The 10,911-nt window shown below is 43.5% G+C and overlaps 1 long non-coding RNA gene across 1 annotated transcript; it reads right to left on the bottom strand.

The window, feature by feature from the left end:
• Positions 1 to 501: 501 nt before the first annotated feature.
• LOC142660549 (uncharacterized) lies at positions 502 to 8,768 on the bottom strand. Its single transcript, XR_012850520.1, has 3 exons — positions 8,704 to 8,768; positions 3,812 to 3,964; positions 502 to 605 (listed from the first exon to the last, which is right to left on the bottom strand). It is a non-coding gene; the product is annotated as an uncharacterized LOC142660549 (long non-coding RNA).
• Positions 8,769 to 10,911: the final 2,143 nt, after the last annotated feature.

Raw genomic sequence — 10,911 nt, 5'->3', positions numbered from 1 at the left:
ATTGCCCAGTCAGAGCGTTGCTAACGTCAGGGGCTTTCCGAGCCTAGTGCTTAAAGTAATGCTGTGCCCGGGGAGTTCAGGTGATATATCCCACTCTATGCCTATACAGCCTTCCATTGGAGGTATACGTAGAGACTTCTCCCGACGCATACCTCTGACGAAAAGAAAAAATTGAATGTGAACATACTCCAAGAAGCCCACAGCTCTGAATAAATATGGTGCAACTAGGGTTGTCAGTGCTCCACAAACTGACATCTACACCAGTTAGCATAGATGTCAGCTATAATATCCGCAGGTGTAAATTAAATATGTCATGCAGGAGATCTGCTCTCCCGCTGGTCCCGACTTACTAGCTGAAAAGACGCGAAAACAGCATAAAGTCTCAAAAAGCTAAAATTTTTACTTAAAACGGGCGTGCGCCAAAATTTCCCATTACAATACTTTACAAAATCATGTATTATAAAAATTTTTACTTTTGAGCTACTTTGCCTAAATCGTTAGCAAATGAAATAAAAGACACCTAGGAAAAAAAATAATTAAAAAAACACCGGCCTCCTCCATTTCCCTTCTAGCTGTCTTTTATATCTCCAAAATAGGTGTGTTTTCTGCCAATTTAGGTAGAAAAAAAAAAGAAACAATTTGCTTATCATTTAAAGAGGCTCTGTCACCACATTATAAGTGCCGTATCTCCTACATAAGGAGATCGGCGCTTTAATGTAGGTTTATTTTAAAAAAACTATCTATTTTTACCACTTTATTAGCGATTTTAGATTTATGCTAATGAGTTGCTTAATGCCCAAGTGGGTGTATTTTTACTTTAGACCAAGTGGGCGTTGTACAGGGGAGTGTATGACGCTGACCAATCAGCCTTATGCACTCCTCTCCATTCATTTACTCAGCGCATAGGGATCCTGCTAGATCCTTATGTGCTGTCTTATACTAACACATTAACAATACTGAAGTGCTTAGACATTTAATAGACATTCCACGGGATGTCTATTCACAATCTCTGCACTTCATTACTGTTTCTATGGTAGTTACAGCAGAGGAAGCGTGATCTCGTTGTATCACGCTTCCTCTGCTGTAACTACCACAGACATAGTAACGAAGTGCAGAGATTGCGAATAGACATCCCGTGGAATGTCTATTCACTGTCTAAACACTTAAGTAGAACGGGTGTCGCGAAAAAAAAATTATTATATATAAATTTGATTTTAGTGTGTTATTAAAATACATTTTATTTATTTGTGTGTTTGTGTTTTACTTTTTTATTTTTTCTAACTTTTACTTCACTATGGGGGCTGCCATTTTTTTTTTCATCTCTGTATGTGTCGATTAACGACACATACAGAGATGGAATACGGCACATACATCCCCATAGAGAATGCGAACGGGAGCCGTTCCATTAACTATGGTGTACGCCGTCTGTGTGGGAAAGGCGCATGCGCCGCTCCCACACAGTCTAAAAGGAAGGTCTTCGGCCGAGCGACATCCAGCGCCATTTTCATGTGGACCGGAAGCCGCGGCCGGACAGTAAGATGACTACTTCCGGTCGTGACTTCCGGACATGTGATTAGAAGCAAGTACTAGGAGCGGAGCGAGCGGACGGAGCGAAGTGAGCGGCGGCAGGAGCAGGTAAGTTGTGTTTGTGTATGTTTGTGTTTTACTGTGTGATTACCACTGTATGTAAGCCTACTACACTGTGCATTCGCTCAAAAAATGTCGGCACATAGTGTAGGAGGTTTGAACATTCAACCCCCTCCTTCTTCCTGGCACAAGCCAGGACAAGGGAGGGGGGATTCTGTGAGCTCACTAGAGCGTGTGTGTCTATACCAAATTTGCAGCATAAAGCAATGAGGTTGCTTTATCACATTGCAATGCTGCAATTTTGGGAATTGCTCCCTCTAGTGACCAGCACATGGAAATGTTATAAATTAGAATCTAATTTATAATATTTCCTGAGTTGTGAAACAATTATAAAAAATAAGACAATGTCTAATCATGTATATACTAACAAAAAAGTCATGTATATACAACTAAAAAAGTTTCAATACATTAAAGATAATATCCGACTAGCTTAATTCATTTACCCTACCTTAACAACTAACAATGTCACTTGTTGTGAAAATTGACTTTTAAGTCCTAAAGCTGGTCACATGAATACAATGGGGGAATTTATTAAAGAGGCTCTGTCACCACATTATAAGTGGCCTATATTGTACATGATGTGATCGGCACTGTAATGTAGATTACAGCAGTGTTTTTTTAATTTAGAAATACGATCATTTTTGACAGAGTTATGACCTATTTTAGCTTTATGCTAATGAGTTTATTGATGACCAACTGGGCGTGTTTTACTTTTTGACCAAGTGGGCATTGTAAAGAGGAGTGTATAACGCTGACCAATCAGTGTCATACACTTCTCCCCATTCATTTACACAGCACATAGCGATATAGCTATATCGCTATGTGCAGCCACATAAACACACTATAACATTACTGCAGTGTTCTGATAATGAATATACATTATCTCCAGCCAGGACACGATGTGTATTCAGAATCCTGACACTTCTCTGTGATTTACAGCATAGCAGGCGTTGTCTTGTGAGATTACGCTGTAAGCTGTCATTTACAGCGAGATCTCGCTGTGCTGTGCTGTAGTCTCACACAGACGCTACAGAAGTGTTCAGGATTCTGAATAGACATCACGTCCTGGCTGGAGGTAATATATATTCATTGTCAGGACACTGCAGTAACGTTAGTGCTTGTATATGTGGCTGCACATAGCGATATAGCTATATCGCTAGTGCTGTGTAAATGAATGGGGAGAAGTGTATGATTCTGATTGGTCAGCGTCATACACTTCTCTTCACAACGCCCACTTAGTCAAAAAGTAAAACACGCCCAGGTGGTCATTAAGAAACTCATTCGAATAAAGCTAATATAGGTCATAACTCCGTCAAAAATGATAGTTTTTCTAAATAAAAAACACTGCTGTAATCTACATTACAGCGCCGATCACATTATGTACAAGATAGGCCACTTATAATGTGGTGACAGAGAGCCTCTTTAAGACTGTCATTTCATATGCCATTGTTAAACAGAAGCCTGCAGAAGTAAGTTGCGATAAATTTACTGTTAGTGACATTTTTACTACTTTTTTGTAGGGTTTTTATGACTGCCTCTGACAATCCTTCGGCTTTCAGTATCAGGCCCTCAGAAGTCGACTGCACTATTTATTCTGTCAAAACAACGACATAACCTTGTCACAACGGTGACAAACGGAAACCATTAGCAACGTTTCCGTCACTATTGAGATCAATGGTGATGCAAACAGAAGCTAAGGTTTCCGCTTGCCTTTCCATTGAGGGGTTTCCCCGATGGAAACCCTCAAAGGAAAGACAACGCTGATGTGAACACAGCCTTAGAGGGCATCTCTACCCATAAAATGCTGTATTTGGTATTCTTCCATAGTGTAAATTTTTCTTTTTGTCATGCATGTAGCCATATAACTACAATCAGGGGTGCACCAGGCTGTTAAGTAAGTTCTTATGACCTCCAGGTAATGCTATAGCAGCATTCATGGAAAGAAATCAACATTAGCTTATTGTATATTGAAAGCTGCTGCAGCACTCAGGAGGAAGGACGTTACAGCCGCTTGAGTGGCCATACAATAATTACATATGAAAAGGGGGACATGGTTTTGAAAACTGCTGTAACTCTTGAAACATGTAAGAAACATGTAAAATGGCCTAGAGAAAGTCTGAATGTGACCCCCTGCCCTGGCATACAAAACTGGAATGGTCTTTACCTGTTTCCCTGCGGTGAACTTTCCTGCAGAGCCTGTGATTATGATGTGAAGATCTTGTAGCATGAAGAAAATGGTGGTCTTGTCTGAGAACTGAACAGGTCTGATGGGACGAAGACGGCTCTACACATAAGAGCTGCTGCATCAGGTGCTTGTCTGTAAAAAAGACACATCACAATGCCTTAGTATTCCATCAGCTGTGATGTCATCAACTGAAGGGAGAAGACTATGATGTCAACTGTAGGGAGAAGCCTGTGAGTGCTATAGATGAATATCCATGAAGAATTCATCATTTGTAGAGCACTGAAAGCAGATCATTATGCTTTATAAACAAATGTACATTTTGAGGCAACTCTGTTAGTAGAAAAAAAAAACACATCGTATACCATTTTACACATTGGCAATAGAATTCAGAATCACTACTGTAGGCTTATACTGGAACAATTGGGAACTTATTAAGGTTGCAGCATGCTTTATTTTTTTGCCTTCTAGCCATAATCTTTTTTTTATTTTAATGTCTACGTTTCTATTTGAGGCCTTGTTTTATTTTTGCAGGACAAGGTGTAACTTTTTTATGCATCACGTTTACGCTAGAAGACTTTCACTTTTGATTAGCACTTTAGAGCTTTACATGTGTATTCTTTTTATAATATTTTTTGCGCTGCATTAACATAACAGCCCAGCGGATCTCTACCTATAATATGCTGCCCTTCAGGAGTATTCCCAGGAACAATCCTCACTTCCTCATGTCTCATGTTAAAAGTGACACAAAGGCCTCGTTTACACGAGCGTGATATACGTGCGTGCGACGCGCATGCTTTTCACGCGTCTCGTACGCACCTATATTAGTCTATGGGGGCATGCAGACAGTCAGTGAGTTTTGCTCAGTGTGAGTCCGCTGAAAAAAACTCACGACATGTCCTATCTTTGTGCGCTGTTCACGCATCACGCACCCATTGAAGTCAATGGGTGCGTGAAAACCACGCATGCCGCACGGAAGCACTTCAGCTGTCAAACTCTGAATGTAAATGTTAAGGATCTGCCAGGCACAGCTTCTGTATCCACGCCCATAGGTAATCAGTCTGCACCTGAGTCTATGTCTCTGAGACTGACTCCATCTTCCACCACTCAGGATGGCAGGCTTAGGAGTGGGAGAACCTATCACAGCCTGGCCAGACGGAGCTAGCTCCCACCCTCTGTCTATTTATACCTGCCTTTCCTGTTCCTCCTTGCTTGTGATTCTTCTCATTTGGTTTCCTGGCCCTGCTGCAGCTTCTTGATCTATTTGACCCTGCTTCATTTTGACCCTGGCTTACTGACTATTCTTCTGCTCTGCGTTTGGTACCTCGTACACTCCTGGTTTGACTCGGCTTGTTCACTACTCTCCTGCTCTGCGTTTGGTACCTAGTACACTCCTGGTTTGACTCGACTCGTTCACCACTCTTGTTGCTCTCGGTGTTGCCGTGGGCAACTGCCCCTTTTCCCTTGCTTCTGTGTACCCTAATCTGTTTGTCTGTCGTGCACATATTGAGCGTAGGGACTGTTGCCCAGTTGTACCCCGTCGCCTAGGTCGGGTCATTGCAAATAGGCAGGGACTGAGTGGCGGGTAGATGAGGGCTCACTTGTCTGTTTCCTTACCCCCGTCATTACAGTAAACAGAAAAGCACCACGTGCTTTTCTGTTTACAAACATCCAAATGGAGTGTCATAATGATGGTGGCTGCGAGAAAATCTTGCAGTCGCGCATCATACGCTGATGACACACGGAGCTGTTAAGTGCCTTTTGCGCACGCAAAACGCACACGCTCGTGTAAATCAGGCCTAAGGGTGTGTTCACACGGCTTATTTTCAGCTGTTTTTCGGGCTGTAAACGCATTGAAAAATGGCTGAAAATACATGGCCTGAACACCTCCGAACATATGCCGATAAATGTCAATGGGAAAAACGGCGTTTCGTTCCCACGGGGCGTTTTTTACGCGTCGTTTCTAAAAACGGCACATAAAAAAACGCCCTGTAAAAAAGAGGTGCATGTCACTTCTTGAGCCGTTTTGGAGCCATTTCTCATTGTCTCAAAGAAAAACAGCTACAAAAATGGCAGTAAAAAAACGCATCAAATAACGCTTTGCATAAAAAACACCTGAAAATCATAGGCTGTTTTCCCTTGAAAACAGCTACGTATTTTACAGCCGTTTTTTGTTAAGCATATGAGCATATCCTTAAAGGGAATTTTTTTTTTTTTTTTTTAGTTAAACAATTAGTGTGTAGGTGATTAAACATTGTTCTCATTTTTTTAATTTTTTTCACGAGTCAGGAAATATTATAAATTAGATTCTAATTTATAATATTTCCCAGCGCTGGTCACTAGATGGAGCAATTCCCAAAATTGCAGCATTGCATGTGGTAAAGCAACCACATTGCTTTATGCGGCAAAATTGGAGAAAACTCACTCGCTCTAGTGAGCTCTCAGAATCCCCCCCTCCTTTATCCTGGCTAGTGCCGGGAGAAACGAGGGGATTGAACGGTCAAACCTCCTACACTGTGTGTCGCCATTTTTTTGAGCTAACACACAGTGTAGTAGGTTAACATACAGTAGTAAACACACAGTAAAACACGTACATACACAGACCTAACTTACCTGCTCCTTCCGCCGCCGCACCCTTCGGTCCATCCGCTCCGTCTGATACCTCCGCTCCAAGTGCACAAGTCCGGAAGCTGCGACCGGAAGTAGTAATCTTACTGTCCGGCCGTGACTTCCGGTCCACAAGAAAATGGCGCCGGACGTCGCACAGTTCAATTTGGACTGTGTGGGAGCGGCGCATGCGAGCATCACGTGCGGCACCGGGAAGTGCTTCCGTGTGCCGAGCGCAATTTGCACGGACCCATTGACTTCAATGTGTGCGTGCTGCGCGAAACACGGGCAAGTATAGGACATGTCGTGAGTTTTACGCAGCGGACACACGCCGTGAAAATCACGACATGTCAGAACGGCCCCATTGACTTACATAAGTCCATGCGACGCGCGTGATTTCCACGCGCGTAGCACGGACGTAATACACGTTCGTGTGAATAAGGCCTAAGGGTGTGTCCGGATGTGGCAGTTTTTCTGCCGATTTGCAGCGTGGGTTCTGCATCGCAAATCCGCAGCAGCTTACAGTACATCACAAGGGGATGGGGTTTTCAAAACCCCATCCACATGTAGCAGAAGACGACCGCAATAACAGCGGAGCATTCTGCTTATTTCAAATCTGCAGCCTGCTCATTCTGTTGCGGAGAAGCCTCGGATTTTCACTGCGGATTTCAGCCTTTGCAATGCATAGGCTGAAACCTAGGTCAAATCTGCTGCTAAATCCGCAACTAAATCTGTATGTAACATATGTGGATTTCCCAAGAATTCACATCAAAATCTGCGGGGAAATTGTCCGCTAAGTCCCCCTACGGAATACAGGTTGCCCAGGTTCCTGAAAGACAAATCTGCCTAAATATAGTGCAATTTGGTAGCGACGAGGGGCATTTATTTAGGGGGATTAAGTATAAGGCAGATCTCTATTACAGTTTCATATGGTTTGTTACCCAGCTTTTCTGAAACCCTCAAAGGCAAATCTGCCTAAATATGACACAATTTGAGAGATAATGGTTTGTTACCCAGCTGTCCCAGTACCCTGAAAGGCTTTGCCTTATCTATGGCACAATTTGGTAGCGAGGAGGGGCATTTATTTAGGGGGATTTCGTATTTTACAGTTTCTATTACAACTTCACATGGTTTGTTACCCAGCTTTCCTGGGATCCTGAAAGACAAATCTGGCTAGCTAAGCTACAGTATGCAAAATGTATCACTGCATAAATAGGCAGGTGTGTTAATCAGATAGTATCAGGGAAATATGGCTTGTGGTCACCATTGCAGATCCACAGTGTTGCTGTTCTATGAGAGCTGAGTGACTAGTCGTTCTAGCTATATATATATATATATATATATATATATATATATATATATATATATATATATATATATATATATATACACAGGCCATGCTCCAGGTTTATGTGGGCCCTTGGGCGACACAGACTTAGTAAGCCCCTTTGCGGCGGAACTCACAGCGGTAAAATGGCAGAAAACATCATTTTTTTGTCCCCATATAGACATTAGGCCCTGTTTATGCCCTCATATAGAATTTATGCCCTCAGTTTGCACCCCCATAAATTTAGTGCCCTCTGTAGATAGTGCCACACAGCCCCCCTCCCAGGTAGTGCCAAACAGCCCCTCTCCCTGTAGGTAGTGCCGTTGGGGTTCCCTCTAGGAGTAGAATACCCAGCCAGAGCATTGCCGACGCTCTGGCTGTGGATTCCACTTCAGGAGAAGCCCCTGACATGACTGTACATATATGGATTGTTGTCAGGGGCAACCCCATAGCCATAGTCCCGGGCAGAGCACTACTAGAACTCTGCCTGAGACATTTGACAGGGCTCAGGAGTGAAAGAGTACCATGTAAAATTGAGGCCTAATTTGGGGATTTACAAAGTATTGGTTCACAACTGCAGTGCTCTGATGTGAAATAATAAAGGAAACCCCTGACAAGTGACCCCATTTTGGAAACTGCACCCCTCCAGTCATTTATTAAGGGGTGTAGTGAGTATTTTCACCCTACAGGACTTTTCCATAAATGATTGCGCTGCGGATTGTGGCAGAGTAAAAATTAAAATTTTTCCCTAGATATGCTATTTCAGTGGCAAATATTGTTAAAAGGCTTGTCCCGGGTATGAAAATGCCTTATATGTGGAAGTAAACAGCTATTTAGGCACTGTCACGGCGCGGGGTGTGACCCACTGAGCCGAATCGCGTAGTGGGATAGCAGCTGGCCAACTAGGTAAAATACAATGTCTATAGTCCAGAAAGGGTACCTGAGGCAATGTAGACAGTAGCGGTGACACAACTTGACATTCACTGTAGATGGCACAGTAGATGCAGCGGAAGACACAACTTGACTCTCACTGTAGATGGCACAGAGGCACGGTAGCACAGGATACAGGGTACAGGCAGCAGGAACGGGTAATACTGGGAACTGGAAAACACTAGGAGACCATTTGCAAGACAAACTTTCGGTATACAACAACGTTCCGACAAGGATCAAGTGTGCAGGACCTCTTTTATAGTCCAGCAGCATTCTGGGCTAATTACTGATTTTAAACAACTGGACGCGTACTGGGCCTTTAAGGCAGTGCTCGTGCGGGCGCGGGCGCCCTGCAGGAAAGAGTCTCAGAACCCGGAAGTTAGTGCCGGCGTCTCCCTGGAGGGAGATGCCGCCGAGAACACAGACGTCCATGGCCGCGGCCGTCAGAGGGTAAGTCTGAACTAGGGTCCGCGGCCATAGACGTTGTAAGGTTCAGAGGGGAGGGAGCGCCATTTGGCTTTTGGAGAGTGGATTTGCTTGGTAGTCGTTTTGTTTGAGTATTGCTTGTATTTCCGTTTACAATGTGAGGGTACATGTAAGCTGGGCAGAGTACATCAGGGACGTAGTCAGGTGGTATAATAATCGGGTTAAAAAACCCAGTAAAATAATCCATAGATGTGTGTTACGCTGTGAAGCAATAATTCTGCACAGGCCGGTGTCGCACTGATAAATAGTCCTTACTTATTCCCTTTTGGTCCACACTCCGCACCTTTGCAGTTTGGGGAATTTTGATGGGAAAGTGTTGTGCTGGTATAATACGGGCACCCTCGCTTCCAGCAGATATGTTTGGGGCCCCTCCTTGCGGGACGAGCTATAGTTATTATTTTTACCATTTTGGGGTACATGCGACTTTTTGATCACTTTTTATCCTATTTTTGGGAGGAAAGGTGACCAAGAAACTGCAATTCTGGCATTGTTTTTTAGTTTTTTTATACAGTGTTCACCATGCATTATAAATTACATGTTAACTTTATTCTGCGGGTCAGTCCGATCTCGGCGATATCTAATTTATAGAACTTTTTTATGTTTTACAACATTTTGCACAATAAAATTACTTTTGTAAAAAGAATGTATTTTTTCTGTCGCCAAGTTGTGAGAATCATAACGTTTTCATTTTTTCGTCGACGGAGCTGTATGAGGGCTTGTTTTTTGCGAGACGAGCTATAGTTTATATAGGTACCATTTTTGGATACGTGCGACTTTTTGATCACTTTTTATTCCAATATTTGTAGGGCAAAGTGACTAAAAAAACTATATTCTGGTATAGTTTTTTTATGTTTTTTTTTTTACACCATTCACCGACTGGAATAAATAAAATAATATTTTTATAGTTTAGGCCATTAGGGTATGTTCACAAGGCCTATTTTCAGACGTAATTCGGGCGTTTTACGCCTCGAATTACGCCTGAAAAAATGGCTCCATTACGTCTACAAACATATGCCCATTGCTTTCAATGGGTTTTACGATGTTCTGTTCCCACGAGGTGTAACTTTACGCGTCGCTGTCAAAAGACGGCGTGTAAAAAGACGCCCACATCAAAGAAGTGCAGGACACTTCTTAGGACGTTTTTGGAGCCGTTTTTCATTGACTCCATTGAAAAACAGCTCCAATAACGTCCGTAAAATACACCGCGAAAAACGCGAGTAGTTACAAAAAACTTCTGAAAATCAGGAGCTGTTTTCAGGCGAAAACAGTGCCGTAATTTCAGATGTATTTTGCTACTGCGTGTGAACATACCCTTACGGACGCAGCGATACCAAATATGTATGGTTTCTTTTTTTTTTCAATAATAATGGAAGTTTTCCGTGCTAGGCAGACCGGGAGGCCAGTATTAGGCCCAGTGGCGTAACTACCGCCGTAGCAGCAGTAGCGGCTGCTACGGGGCCCGCGGTATGAGGGGGCCCGTGTCGCCCGCCGGCACGGGCCCCCACCATGGCCAGAGGCTCCGCTAGCAGCCGCTATGGCTGCTACAGCGGGACGCCACTGAACACTACGGCAGAGCAGGGAGGTATCTCCCCGCTCTGCCATTAACTGGTTCCCAACCGCTGGCTGTATTTTTACGGCCAGCGGTCAGGGTCCTTAAAACCCGAGCCATAGACTTTCTACGGCTCGGGTTTTAACTTGCTGCCCGCGCGATCGGGCAGCTGAATGTCGGGTC

This window comes from Rhinoderma darwinii, chromosome 9 (genome assembly GCF_050947455.1).
Source record: "Rhinoderma darwinii isolate aRhiDar2 chromosome 9, aRhiDar2.hap1, whole genome shotgun sequence".
Classification (NCBI taxonomy): Eukaryota; Metazoa; Chordata; class Amphibia; order Anura; family Rhinodermatidae; genus Rhinoderma; species Rhinoderma darwinii.
This window is presented reverse-complemented; position numbering and strand designations above follow the sequence as displayed.